Genomic DNA, 15,037 nt, shown 5'->3' with positions numbered 1-15,037 from the left:
GTAAGGCTCGTAACCGAATCTGGGCAAATTTGGGTATCTATGTATCTCGTTTTCCATGAGTTGGTCCCTTGTTTCAATAGCGCTACTATGGGATTCAATAGCACCAAAGTAGTGTCAACAGATTTTTGGGTTGGCTTTGATTCCCTCGGTTGATTTCTCTGCTTGGTATTTATTCCTGAGGCTTTTTTTTGTTATGATTGATGGGTTTGGGGCACTGTTCCATTCATTTGTGATATTTGTGAATCCTTTTGGGCTCCGACAAGTAGTTTTGTGCTTGTCTGTTGAGGTTTTGATATGTTGCTCCATCAAGTTGAGTGATTCGTTGATGTTGAGGATGGTTAATTGTAGCTCCAACGAGAGGTTACGTTGTGCCTCATTGTGGAGGATCATTCTATGTTATTGGATTCATGTATTACCCCTATTTAAGTATATTTGACATTCTTAAGGCTCTCTTTATTATTGCATTTTGGCATTATGCGCTTATGGCTTGATCCTTGTTAAGTGGCTCTTGGTTGTATGTTGATGGCTATCTTTATAATTCAGTTGTATCAGTTTTGTAATGATTTTTGGATGCTTCCCATGTTGAGTTTCATGTTGTTGTAAGATGTATCTTGTTATGTTTTTACCCCATGGTCTTGGTCCGTGTTTGGGAGAGTGGGCTCTTGCATGTGTTGGACCTAGGTTATGAGCACTAGATCTCTAGGAAGGGGGTCTAGACCTATGGAACCACATGAAGAGTTTATGGTTTAATTTGCAAGTGGTAGCATTATTAATAATTGATTAGTGGGTTGGGTAATTAGGAATTCACCTAATCAAGATAAAGAATATGTTGTTGTATACCCCAATTGGATGGACCCAAGGTGATGGTTTTGGGATCCTAGATTGGAAAGACCATTGGAGCAGTATACCCGATCTCCCTTGAGTAACTCCAAGGTGGATACGGATGCCACATGAGGTTAGCATGCAATGACACTCTACCCCACATGTGTCCATTATCCATATGCATTGTTGTTGATTGTGCCTCTGGAGGTTGATTGCTTTGATTTAGCCATGTGATGTATTTTGATGTTATATTCTTATGTTGGAGTCTTGTAGTGTCATGTTGTATCCTATGGTTGTTAGTTGTTAGCTTAGGTCTTGAGTGTGAGTTTAAACCTTATGTCATCTCCTAGCATAGAGGGTGGTTCCTATTTGGTTCCACATGGTCGGGTGGTTTTATACCTTCTACCATTGGGATATTCTTCTTGGATGTTAGCGTGCATGGATTTGGATCTATAGCATCTCATCATGAGTTTGGATTCTTGGAGCATATTTGTGTAATCAGAATTGAAATCATGTGTTGTGAAAGATGGAAATATAAAGAAGACTATGTAATCAACATATTGAGAACATGTAGTAGGATGATTTCTGAATGAAATGTATTGAATAATATTGTTGTAAATAGATATTCTATTGTAGATGTTGTTATTGATTATAAAGGAATTAAATGATTTAGAGATATGCATATTATGTCTTGAGTATATTTTGTGGATGGTATTGATTATGTTAGCTATCATATATGCCTTGATTTGAAAGATGTTAATCTCCAATGTTAGATATCTTGAGATATGGAAGTTAAGGGAGTAGTTGTGGTTTGTATGGAAATATGGCTCTTTATTATGCGGTTGTCCTTTGGTGTTGATTTCTATGTATTAGAGTTGTTACCATATTACAATGTCTTGTAAATGAGGAATATGAATATGTGTCTATGTAACTTGTATTATTAAGATGGGATGTAGCAAAGAGACTTTGTGCTTACTCCATGTGCTCTTATGTAAATGAACTTGATATAGAAGAACTATGCTATTGCTATTGTTATAAGATTATGTATTGGTATGTGGTTCACGCTATAGATATGTTTATCATGTTGAGAATAAAATCCTATGTTTAAATTAGGGGATTGAAATATTAGATTGTATTTATTCTTTTAAAATCATATGACTCTCGAACCTGTTTAGTAGATTTGAACCCTATTTGGATGTAGATAAGTACTTGCTGCTATGATATTGCATATGGATATGGATGGTATTCTTGATGTGTTAAGTGTTCGAATGAGTAAAGACGGGTATTAGAAAAATTCGATTGGTACTTAAAAATGAACCTTAGAAAGAGTATGGAAGGGAATAGAGTTATACATACGTGTTAATGTTTTATCATAGTTGCATGGGAAATAAATGTTTTGTTGGATGATAGTTTATGGTGTTCTAGATGGATATGGGATGTGTTAGTTTAATGTCAAGTAGTGACGTTGAGATACCCTAGGGAATGAAGATGCATTATATGGTTTTTTTATGTAGTTGTGTTAATGATTAAATAGATGTTTCGCTTGCGTAATATGATTCTATGGTTATGTTCTTACTGATTTATGTATTCATGTATATAATTAATGATGCATTGATAAATAATGGTAGTAACGTTGCACTGATAAATACTAGTAATAATGTAATTGTAAAGGTTATCGTAAAAGAAAAGAAAAAATCTCTCTTTTTGTTAGTAGATTTTGGTTTATTTCTCTACGGTATTTTGGCGGGCATTACAAGATCAAACACACCATTCATTCCAACAATATAGGAAATATGCCCAAAGCCACAAAACAATTCATCTATATCCAATGCTTAACTCATTTGAGAAGATGTGATACAAAATAAGAATGCATATGATATTCAAGTGAGAAATACCTCTCAAATCATTGACCTACCACGTAGACTGGGAGTGGGATTAAAGATTATCCTATGCACACAACTCTAAGCATTAGAATATTATATTAAAGGGCAATCTTCTCTTCAAGCCCACAATGGATTCACACCCATAACTAGGTGTAGGTTGCTTGGTCTTTCTATTCAAATCATCATTAAAGAGTAACTATCTCAATACATGATCCCATAAATAAGAGATCTTCTAGCCTCGCCCAAGTCTCTTTAATCTCCATGACCATCCACCAATCATTGCATGCCAACTTCAAATGTAACCTTGCAAAATCATGAAGCTCCAAGTAAAAGATTAAAACTCAAAACTAAAGACAACCAACAAGACCATTATCAAATTTCTAGGTATAGAATCATATCATGACATCATGATTTATCATAAAGAGCATATCACGGTCTCGAGAGAAATTGCATCATGCCAACACTCTAATTTGGAATTAAGAGTACATCATGACATAATATAAATGATACTCTAAACCAAAAACATCTCCAAACATACAAAGACAATCATCTCCTGTAAATGAAACCCAAAATGACAAAGAGCCCTCATTGCATATAAAACAAAATCTAAGAGTCTATTCAAGACACCAACAGAACATTGAAGAAGGTCATCCACCATCCAATGGTGAATCCACATCACTACCACAAGCTCCCATAGAACCATTTAACCAAGCTCTCAAATCATTGTGATAACCATCTTGTAACTGAATATCCTTTATGGCCCGAACACAATCAAAGAACTAAACACAAATAGATCCCAAAGGGAGGAGTCAAACCATAATCTCCACACAAGAAGATATGATATCATAGATCCTTTGTCAATGTAACCAAAAATTTCAAACTCTCGCTACATTACGAAGACATAATCCAAGAGCTTCACATGACATCAAAAACCATCCATCTTCTAACCAAATATTATCCATGTCTCGCTATACACTATAACAACAACAACAACAACAACTTAGAACCAAAGTCTTAAAACAAAGAATATATAACATATAATATAGCTACATAAAGCTCTCATGGAAAGTAATATTGAGTTTTATATGATATCATGACCAATATCATTATCAAAAATCCACAAAAGTGAATTAATCTTCTCATGCGTCATTATGTACAACTAAGATTCAAATGAAAAATTATATCATGTACTAAAAAAAAATATTTTATCATTGCAATTTATATACCAATGTAATAATTGTGACCAAGAATAAGACCTACCAAATAAAATCCACATCAATAACATGTAAAATAGAGATAACCAAGAATTATTGGATATTGTTGAGAAGTTTGCTGGAATAATGTGTTGTCATTGATTTCAACATATTCCTCCATGTTCTAGTGTTGCAGTCAGATTAAGTGAGTTGGTTTAGCCAGTGCGTTGCAGATGAGTTGTTGTAGATTAAAGGGTTTTGAGATAAGTATCTTTAGTTGATTCAGTTATGGTTTTAGTTGTTTGCTTGATGATTTGATCAAGTTATGAGATCCAGTATTGAGATTGGTTTTTCAGTTGTTTGGTGTTGCTCAGTGTTTTGGATTTTGCTCTACATTGCTCCATGTTGCAATATCTTTGTTTTCATATTTGTCAGAGTGTTTGGGACATTCTGGTGTGTCCTTAATTTAGATGGTTCATGATTTGGAGGTTTGTAAGTGAATCTTTTAGTTTGATAGTTAGTTCACTTAGTGGTCTTGAAGTTCAGTGTAATGATGATGGAGATTCTAGTAAGTTGTGTTGGTGCAGATGTTTTTGGTGTAATTCATGATGTTTGTGGATGTTTCTAGATCATGTCCTATTTTTGTTGATGGTTTGCATTGATCGTTGTGCTTGTGATTGATGATTTCCTTTGTATGTTTGTGTTATGCAGTGTTCTTGGCCGACCAGATGATTGTAGCATGTTGTGGATGTTCGTGGCATGATTATTGGAGATGTTTTGTATTCGAGGTGGTGATTTAGGTCCATACTATGTCTTATATGACATTGTTTTGATATGCATCTAATGTTGTAGTGTGTGTGATTATATCTTTGTAATTTGTGATGTGTGTTGAACCGACCTTGTAATATAGGTTGATGATATGTATAAATATATGTAATAATCATATGAGAGATGTATTTGCGAGTGTATCTGAATGTGTGTGATCAGATAAGTGTGTGAAAAAATGTTTTGATCTTTCAGAAGTGTGAAGAAGTATGGCAAAGTAGATCAGATTGTGTGCTTAACTGGAACTGTAACCAGGTATGAGGAGATGTTATTTTATTAGTTCATGATCTTCTGGATGTAATCCAAATGTTTTTGTAAGACAGTGAGTCTTCCCTGGGTTGTATCCCTTTGTTGTTTTGGAGCAGTGAGCTCCAGGCAGTGTGCCTGAATGCATGTGCATTCCCCATTGTAATATTTCATATACTTCTAAGAGGGTATCATCATATTGTGGGTAGGTTCCCACCATGGTCTTTCCCTTGCCCAAGTTTTCCACGTCAAAAATCTTGGTGTTATGTGTGTTATTGATGGGGTGTTGATGTGTGCTTTCATTGTTAGTTATCACATCTAAAATTGTGTTTAAGTTGAATAAAGTTTGTGAGCAAACCGATTTGCCCTTGTTGGCAACAATAATGAAGAAAACTGAGAAGGGGGAGGGGGGTGCATCAATTTTCACCGGATCTACAAACTTAATCACAAACACAAATCTGATAAACTACAACAATAAATAAATTAAAGGCACAACACACAACACCAAGATTTTGATGTGGAAAACCCAGTTAAGGGAAAAACCATAGTGGGAACCTACCCACGGTAAAATGATGCTCTGTAGTATATGTGAAAATATTACAATGGGGAGTGCACATGCATTCAGGCACACTACCTAGAGCTCACTGCTCAAAAGATAATGACCTGGAAGGCTGCAACCCTCGGGGACGTCTCACTGACTTACTAAAAGATTTAAAATACAATCTATAAGAAATGAACTAAAAGAATAACATCTCCAAATGCCTAATTACAGTTCCAGTTAAGCACAACTATCTGCTCTGCAACACCAATATTTATTCAATCACAATTGTTGAAGGATGAATCCTTGTTCGCACATATACTCGTCTCTGATAATGCAGACACGCCTTCTATATATAAATTATGTGAATATGACACCTATATATACAAATCATCAACCTTGACAACAATGTCGGTTAAACCTCAACTCATAATTACAAAATTACATCACACGATACAAAGATTGATCACCAGACCAATATAATGATTTACATGGCATAACATGGACCTAAATCAAATTCCCAAACACTCAACTCCACCGGAAATCATGCCAAGATCAACCACAATACACTACACCACTAGAAATGCTGCATAACATGAAAATCATCATCAGTTCATGAAAACCACCAATAAATCGCACAATGATCAATGCAGATCATAAAAAAAAATGGGACACAATTAGGAAAAACCAGCAAATACGTTAGAATCATCAATGATAGCTGCACCAACACCACATCAAATCTTCATTGATCAACATCTAAGACTCAGGAACACTTAAACGACAACAACTGTCATGAAGAAGAGATAACTTGAAGAGCACCAAATCATGAACCATTTAATACAAAGATACACAAGACCATCCTAAACAATATCCCAAAAAATCATCTCAAGGTCTGATCACATCGGAACATACCAGAGGAAATACTGAACTCTACAAAGCACTGATCAGATAAACAAACTGCAAAATTGGATCATAACATCTTCTCAGTCTGTAATCACCGAAGTAAATCACATGAATATGTTGACATCTATGACAACAACATATCCTAGCAGCAACAATGTCTAATAATCTCCCCAAAATCCAACATCTCACGTTGTAGTGTGTGTGATTATATCTTTCTAATCTGTGATGTGTGTTGAGCCAACCTTGTAATATAGGTTGATGATATGTATAAATATATGTAATAATCATATGAGAGCATTTGAATGTGTGTGATCGGATAAGTGTGCGAACAAATGCTTTGATCTTTTGGAAGTAAGAAGAAGTGTGGCAGAGAAGATCATATTGTGTGCTTAACTGGAACTATAAACAGGCATGAGGAGATGTTATTTTATCAGTTCATGATCTTCTAGATGTAATCTGAATGTTTTTGTAAGACAATGAGTATTTCCTGGGTTGTATCCCTTTGTTGTTTTGGAGCAGTGAGCTCTAGGTAGTGTGCCTGAATTCATGTGCATTCCCCATCTAATATTTCATATACTTCTAATAGGGTACCATCATATTGTGGGTAGGTTCCCACCATGGTATTGATTTGTGCTTTCATTGTTAATTATCACATCTAAAATTGTTTATAAGTTGAATAAAGTTTGTGAGCAAACTGATTCACCCATGTTGGCAATAAGAATGAAGAAAACTAAGAGGGGGGCGGGGTGAATCAGTTTTCACCAGATCTACAAACTTAATCACAAACACAAATCCAATAAACTACAACAACAAGCAAATTAAAGGCACAACACACAAGACCAAGATTTTGACATGGAAAACCCGGTTAAGGGAAAAACCACGGTGGGAACCTACCCACAGTAAGATGATACTCTGTAGTAGTATGTGAAAATATTACAATGGGGAATGCACATGCATTTAGGCACACTGCCTAGAGCTCACTGCTCAAAAGATAATGACCCAGAAGGCTACAACCCTTAGGGAAGTCTCACTAACTTACAACAAGATTCAGACTACAATCCATAAGAAATGAATTGAAAGAATAACATCTCCAAATGTCTAATTACAGTTCTAGTTGAGCACAATTGTTTACTCCGCAATGCCAATCTTTGCCCAATCACAATTGTCGGAGGATGAATCCTTGTTCGCACATAAACTTGTCTCTAATAATGTAGACACACCTTCTATATCTAAATTACAAGAATATTACACCTATATATACAAATCATCAACCTTGACAACAAGGTCGATTAAACCCTAAACTCACAATTACAAAATTACATCACATGATACAAAGATCGACCACCGAACCAATATAAGGATTTACATGGCATAACATGGACCTAAATCAAATTCTCAAACACACTACACCACCAGAAATCATGCCAAGATCAACCACAACACACTACACCACCAGAAATACCGCATAACATGAAAATCATCACCAGTTCATGAAAACCACCAATAACTCGCACAATGATCAATGCAGATTATCAAAAATAATAGGACACAATTAGGAAAAACCAACAAGTATGTTTGAATCATCAGTGACAGCTACACCAACACCACTTATCAAATCTTCATCGATCAACATCTAAGACTCGGGGACACTTAAAACAACAACAACTGTCACAAAGAAAAGATAACTTGTGGGGCACCAAATCACAAACCATTTGAAATGAAGATACACAAGACCATCCCAAACAATATCCCAAAAACTCAGCTCAAGGTCTGATCACATCGGAACATACCAGAGGAAATACTGAACTCTACAAAGCACTGATCAGATAAACAAACTGCAAAATCATATCATAATATCTTCCCAATCTGCAATCACCAGAGTAAATCACATGAATATGTTGACATCAATTACAACAACATATCCTGGCAACAACAATGTCTAATAATCTCCCCAACACCCCCCCCCCCCCCCCCCTCCTTTTCAGTTTGTTGCCTTGTTGCCAACAATAATAGCATGTGGATTTCCAAGACTCAAACACTGGGATCAATGCTAGACCCGATTTACCAAACAAACCCACATGGGAATGACCATAGATCAATAAGAACCCCCAACATCCATGCAAACCTGCAACTATATTCATCCAAAACACCCCGAATACAATCTTACCACATATCTACATACCACAAATTTTAGTTAACATGTAAAACCTGCAAAATCATCTTTGTAAATCTAAAATCCACTTCAACATCTAGACATTGACATCAAAATATGTCATATGAATAATGGGATAAACATATATCTACAAACCCATAGCTTTTAGAAACAAGACAAATTGCAAAACTATCAATTTGTCTAGGAGCTTCAAATTATCAAATAACCAACTCCACAACTTACAAACAAACAATGGCTAATCATTCAATTCTTTCATGTAACCAAGGGGTGAAACCACAAACCTGACATAAGCACTCCATAATGTAGTCCAAATAGTAGATGCTTTCACATGTGAATACAAAGCTAAAAGTACACAACTAACATGTACACCCTTTCACTACACATGACCACATGAAAAAAGGAACATAACCACCATGCAATATGAGAGTTAAATATTGCCAAACCAGAGCTCCATATCACTACTATGCTAGAATCAAACCCATTATCAACTCCATAAAACACAAGATCCTCCATGAGCATCAAATACCCACAATAAATCTATTTGACAATATTCATTTGAGGTGTCGTGACTTCCAATCTCATAGCTCTGTAAAATAATGTTAACACACAAAACATCTATTGTAACCCATGAGCCACCAACAATTCACAATTCCTTCTAATTGATTCCCATAAGCTTGTTAGGCTAAGCAATCAAAATGAAGGAATATCTATAATCGAAACACCATAAATCCTTCACATGTAAGTATATGCAAACAACATGAAAGTACATGCAACTCACATACATGCACATGAAAACACATGCAAACACATGCAAACCATGAAAAACCCTTGAAGCTCTGAGGCCAAATTTTGGGAAAATTGCTATAAATTATTGAAAATATCTAATTCAATAAAATATTGATGAGATTCAATGCTCAGATCATACCCAATGAAAAACAAGTGATTGTTTGCAAATCTGAAAATTAAGTTGTCTTAATGTGAAAAATCATTGCAATATTCGTCTTCTTTGTTATGCCAAAAAAATACCACCACTTTAACATGCTAAATAAACCTATCTTAGATGAACATAAAACATCGTGGAAATCAACATTGTTTCACCACAAGATAGCAACAATAACAAAGTATAAATTAGCAACACAAGAAGAACATCTCACAACACAAGATTTATGTGAAAAAAACCCTTTTTGGGGAAAACTCCACTAAGAAGAGAGGCCAATGCTTGTATTATCTTCATGAAACATACAATTCTTCTCTCATTCTTCTCTTCAACCTTCAATCCAACAACATGTGTATGAAAATGAACTCCCATAATGTCTCCATCTCAGTGTTAATATCAATGAACACTGAGAGGGAGGGGTGGTGAATCAATGTTCTGCAATTAACAACTTTCTTAAACATGTTCTTTAACCACCAGATACAAATGAATAAAAGTAAAGTGCAAAAACTGAATGTAAACAAACACAAAACCATAATACCGTAATTTTTATGTGGAAAACCGGAAAGGGGAAAACCACGATCGGATTGAAACCCACAACATTATAATATTATTAACACGAGTATAATAATATTACAAGAGGGGAATGCACATGCATTCAAGCACACTGCCTAGAGCTCATTACTCAGTTACAAAGAGGGCTACAACATGGAGGAAGGCTCATTGACTTACAAGTGATTACAAATGATAACAAGAATGACTGAACTAAATAGAAGCATCTACATATGCCAAAAAGTAGTTCTGATTAAGCATAAGTAGTATTCTTCCTATGTTATGTCTCTCTGCTCTGTTTCGTTGCTCTGTCATGTATCGGAGCACAAAGACCTTCAATCACACACAATTTCTCATAAAATCCTCCTCCTCCTCTCTCTCTCTCTCTCTCTCTCTCTCTCTCTCTCTCTCTCTCTCATGCCATCACACCACATATCAAAATGCTCAAATGAATCGGTCTTAAATACGCATTAACAAAATTAAATCAATTCCCATGTCAGCTTCTAAAAACCACATAACACGCAACATGAAATGTGTAATCATAAGTCAGATCAATCCGATTACCAATCCATATGTGGACTCAAACAAGTTGATAACAATATTCACACATATCGGCTCAATCACCTCAAACTCGAAAATAATCACTAAAATCATACCAAAGATTCCGCACAACACGTTACAAAAAAAATAGCCATGTTCTTCTCGAATTATCAGTTATCGGATCTTCTAATATGCACGAGAATCAATATCGGAGGCTAGAATTGCAAATCAAGCTACCTCGAATATATAACCATCTAACTCTTTCACTGCGATCAAAACTATGCAACAAGCATGGAGATCTGCACAATGTATCCATACTTTGTATTCCACCTTCCAGACTTAAGCATAACTGAATGTCAGGCTTCTCAAACTTTTGGTAGAACAAATCTACATATACTGGATATGATATCTGATTTAGTTTCCATCAATGACAACCCTAGAACAATCTTCAAGTATAAATCTCTACCGGTATAATGTCTCTTGCCAACACTCAGGCTCAAAATACCACTATAGAACATTACCATGGGCCAAACACAAGCTTCCAAAAAACCATGGTAAAATACATCTGATCCACCATTGAGATTCCCTCTTACAAGTTAAAAAATAGCACCATTATTGTAATTACAACTTTTTGACAATTGCCATAAGATGCTCTTACATGTCATAAACTGTTATTACATGCACCATCTAATAATAGCATATTCTCTTAAAATTGTAAGACACCAAGAATAATAGATGCTCTTACACATGCCATTCACTAATAATAGATTTTAGGCACCTCATATCTACTTATGGTCAAACTCATGGTAAATGTGAATAGTAAATGTATATGGTGAAAATGGAAACAACAATGTTGAAAGACTAAATGAATTCAACCACAAAACCCTAGCCTAACAACAACAAAGATCCACCATAACATATGAAGATTACCTAAGACAATGCAAATAAAATGAAATCACAAAGATTATACCATCACATGTCCAATAGGATTTGGATCTCCATTCTTCCTATCTCCATTGATCTTGCTTGATATATTTGCTCTCGGATTTTATATGTGCACAAGAGCTCAACAAAGATCGGAAATGTGGTTGCAAGTAGGATCACATACGAAAGTTCAAAAGCGTAGTGTAGTCGAGTCGTAAGCGGGGGTTGATAATGAAGAAAGCATCTCCTTATATAGAAGACACTATAAGAAATAGAGGGATAAGATTGAGAGGTGGAAAAGATAAATGGTTGGCTATGATTAAAGGGTAGGTAGAAGAAATAATAAAATAATGAGAGGGTAGGTAGTGTAGGAATTAAGAGATGAATGACATGTGTCATAGGTAGAAAAGGTTAATGAATGAATTAAATAAATAAAGATTTATTTAATTAATAGAAGAAGTGGGATCAATTAAAAAAATAAGAAATTTATTTAATTTAAGAAAAGGATAATTTAAATAAATAAATGTATTTATTTAAATGAGAAATAAGGCTAGAAGAGGACAAATGAATTAATTAAATAAATAAGAATTTATTTAATTAATAGAAGAATTAGGCTAAAGTAATTAAATAAATAAAGATATTTATTTAATTAGACTGGACAATTTTAGGTGTCTACATTTTGCCCCTCTTTGAGACAATGTAGCTTGTTGCGTTGTTTCAAAGAAGATAAATATGAACTGATACAAAGTTGCCCCAAGGTGGGGATGATATGCCCCCTTGAGAGATTGGATGAAAATGTCTGAAAAGATTGCAGACAATCTCTCGATAAGAAAGAAAGGCTAGAAAGGAATGACAAGATAGGATAGAGTGACAAAGTCACGGGATAATGAAGACTGACTTGGGAGACTAGGACTAGGGCTAGGGCGAGGAGAGTCTATAAAATAGACCATGAGGGGAATACATCCTCATTTTCACCCACACATCCAAGAGATAAGAGTGCAGAGAGAGAATAGAGCAGCAACAGTCAACAGTGATGGCCTTGGTTCACAGATTCAATTGCGTTCACTGATTTCAGAGGCCAGCAGATGCAGGAGAGCTGGTGAGTACCGCCAAACCTCCTTGTACTTTGTCGCAATAAATATTGTCATAAATGCATGTTAGGTAGGGTAATATGTCTTCAAGGCTGAATCAACAGTTTTGTGATGAACATACGATGTCGATTGGATAAGCTACTGAGAGGATACACTCAAGCAGGTCCTCTAGGGAAGACTAGGATAGCAGATAGGGCTAGGATTGACAATTTTGTGATAGAACATACGTTGCCAATTAGGAAACTACTCAAGAGGATACACTCAAGCAGAGGCCTTAGGATAAGAAAGATCGAGGCACTTTGTGATGAACAGGGAGTACCAAGATGTAGTACTTTGTGATGAGAAGGGAGTACTAATATGAACAACACTTTGTGACGAACAGTGAGTGCAAAAACATGTAGTACTTTGTGATGAACAGGGAGTACCACTAGGAAAAAATAGCAACACTTTGTGATGAACAGTGAGTGTCACTAGAATAGAAGCAACACTTTGTGATGAGCAGTGAGTGTCACTTTGACAGAGCACCATATGATAGATATATAAGCACTAGGATAATAAGCAACATTTTGTGATGAACAGTGAATGCTACTTTGACTGACATGATCGATTTGCTTGACTGTAGGAGTACCTACCTATGCTGGAGTCATGAGAGAGATTCCCGTCGACTCAGAGATTACGACCAGAGCTGACATTTGAGGACCAGGCTGCCATTGAGGTTATGGGTTTGAGATTCATTCTGTATGTGCTTGAGTTTTGGGTGAACATGGGATTGCTGACTGCGCTGGCTAAGAGATGGCACTCAGAGACTTGTACTTTCCATTTGCCAATGGGTGAGATGACAGTCACCTTGGAGGATGTATACAGGATTTTGAGGATACTGATCGATGGGGAGTTAGTTCCTTACGATTGAGACAGAGATAGGGATGCACTAAGATGAGTGTTTTAGGATCTAGGACTGGAGATGAGGGTTGGACACATGGCATGGGACATGATGACACAGACAGGATTTGCGCTAGCGGCGGTGCTGGTAGGAGTGATCAGTGGGTTCCTCTGTCCGGATAGGGTGACACGAGGGGTGGCTGCAGAGGACATAGGGGCCAGGAGAGATGATCTTAGGGCGGGTCCTTCCAGGGCTCAGACTCTATCAAGGCCAGCTGGCTCCGAGGGAGGGAGTTCATCATAGCCGTAGAGGTCTACCTATGTATCAATTTTGTACCATTTTGTATGATGATGTAGACACCTTTGGGTGATTGTAGCCATATGATTTTGACATCATTGTATCATGACACTTATGATTATATATATGAGATGATTCATCTTTGCGGCAGCTATATGCATGCATACCGATGTGATGAGATGTTTCATGATGTATGTTTTTATGTGATGAGATGCTTCATGATGTATGTTTCTATGTGATGGTTATGATATGGATGCAAATATGTACATGATGAAATGCAATATATTTTTTTTGTTCTTTTATGTTTTTAATATGTTATGCCAATGCAAATGTGAATGTATGAAATGCAAATGAATATGATAATGCAAATGATTATTTATATGATAAAAATGCAAAATGTGCTAATATGTGTTGTGTGTAGGATGTGATGCAATTGTGATATCTATATGTATGTATGAAATGCTAACATGTGGTAATGCAGGTGCAACTACATGAAATGCAAATGTTTTTGGCGTGTCATTATACTCAGTCGTGTGATAGCAGGTTACGTGGACTCAAGAAGGATGATGGAAGTCAATCAAGAAATGGGGATGGAAGATAGAAGATATGAAAGTGAAAGAGCTTCTTGTGCGTTATCATCATTGAGCTTTATTATGGCAAGTAGGTTATGATAATCGAGGCATATGTTCGACCCAGAAAGTCATTGTACCTGTTTGCATGGAGATAAGATAGTTGCAAACAAGGAATGCCCCAGTTCATACTAGACTCTCAGTGTCCTCATATCCTTGGACAAGTCATAGCATTACTAAGAGACAATCAATAGACAACAAAAGAAAAATAGGTGATGATACCTTATCCTCGCCTTTCTAGTCAAAGACATCCTGGAGATAGAATCTCTAGTCAAAGACATCCCAGAAAAGCTAAAAGACATGTCACCAACAGATAAAAATCAAAAGAAAACCAAGACTCAACACCAACATTCACTGTAGTCCTCAAGTTTAGTGTCTCTTGTCACTTGTATAAGTCTTATTTGATTATGGTCACAATGTTTACTTTCACAAAAAGGATAGATAGTACTAAACCATAATGTTGTCTGAGTCTGTTGAAAGATTTGATTTGTTGAAGCCCATTGTTGTTGCTGTGTCTCATCTGAAACTGATTGAAACCATGCAACTGATACCGTATTGCGGAGAAGATGGAAGTTTATTGCGGATTGGCGATGCAGATGTTGCTTTA

The sequence above is a fragment of the Cryptomeria japonica genome, chromosome 4 (genome assembly GCF_030272615.1).
Source record: "Cryptomeria japonica chromosome 4, Sugi_1.0, whole genome shotgun sequence".
Lineage (NCBI taxonomy): Eukaryota > Viridiplantae > Streptophyta > Pinopsida > Cupressales > Cupressaceae > Cryptomeria > Cryptomeria japonica.
This window is presented reverse-complemented; position numbering follows the sequence as displayed.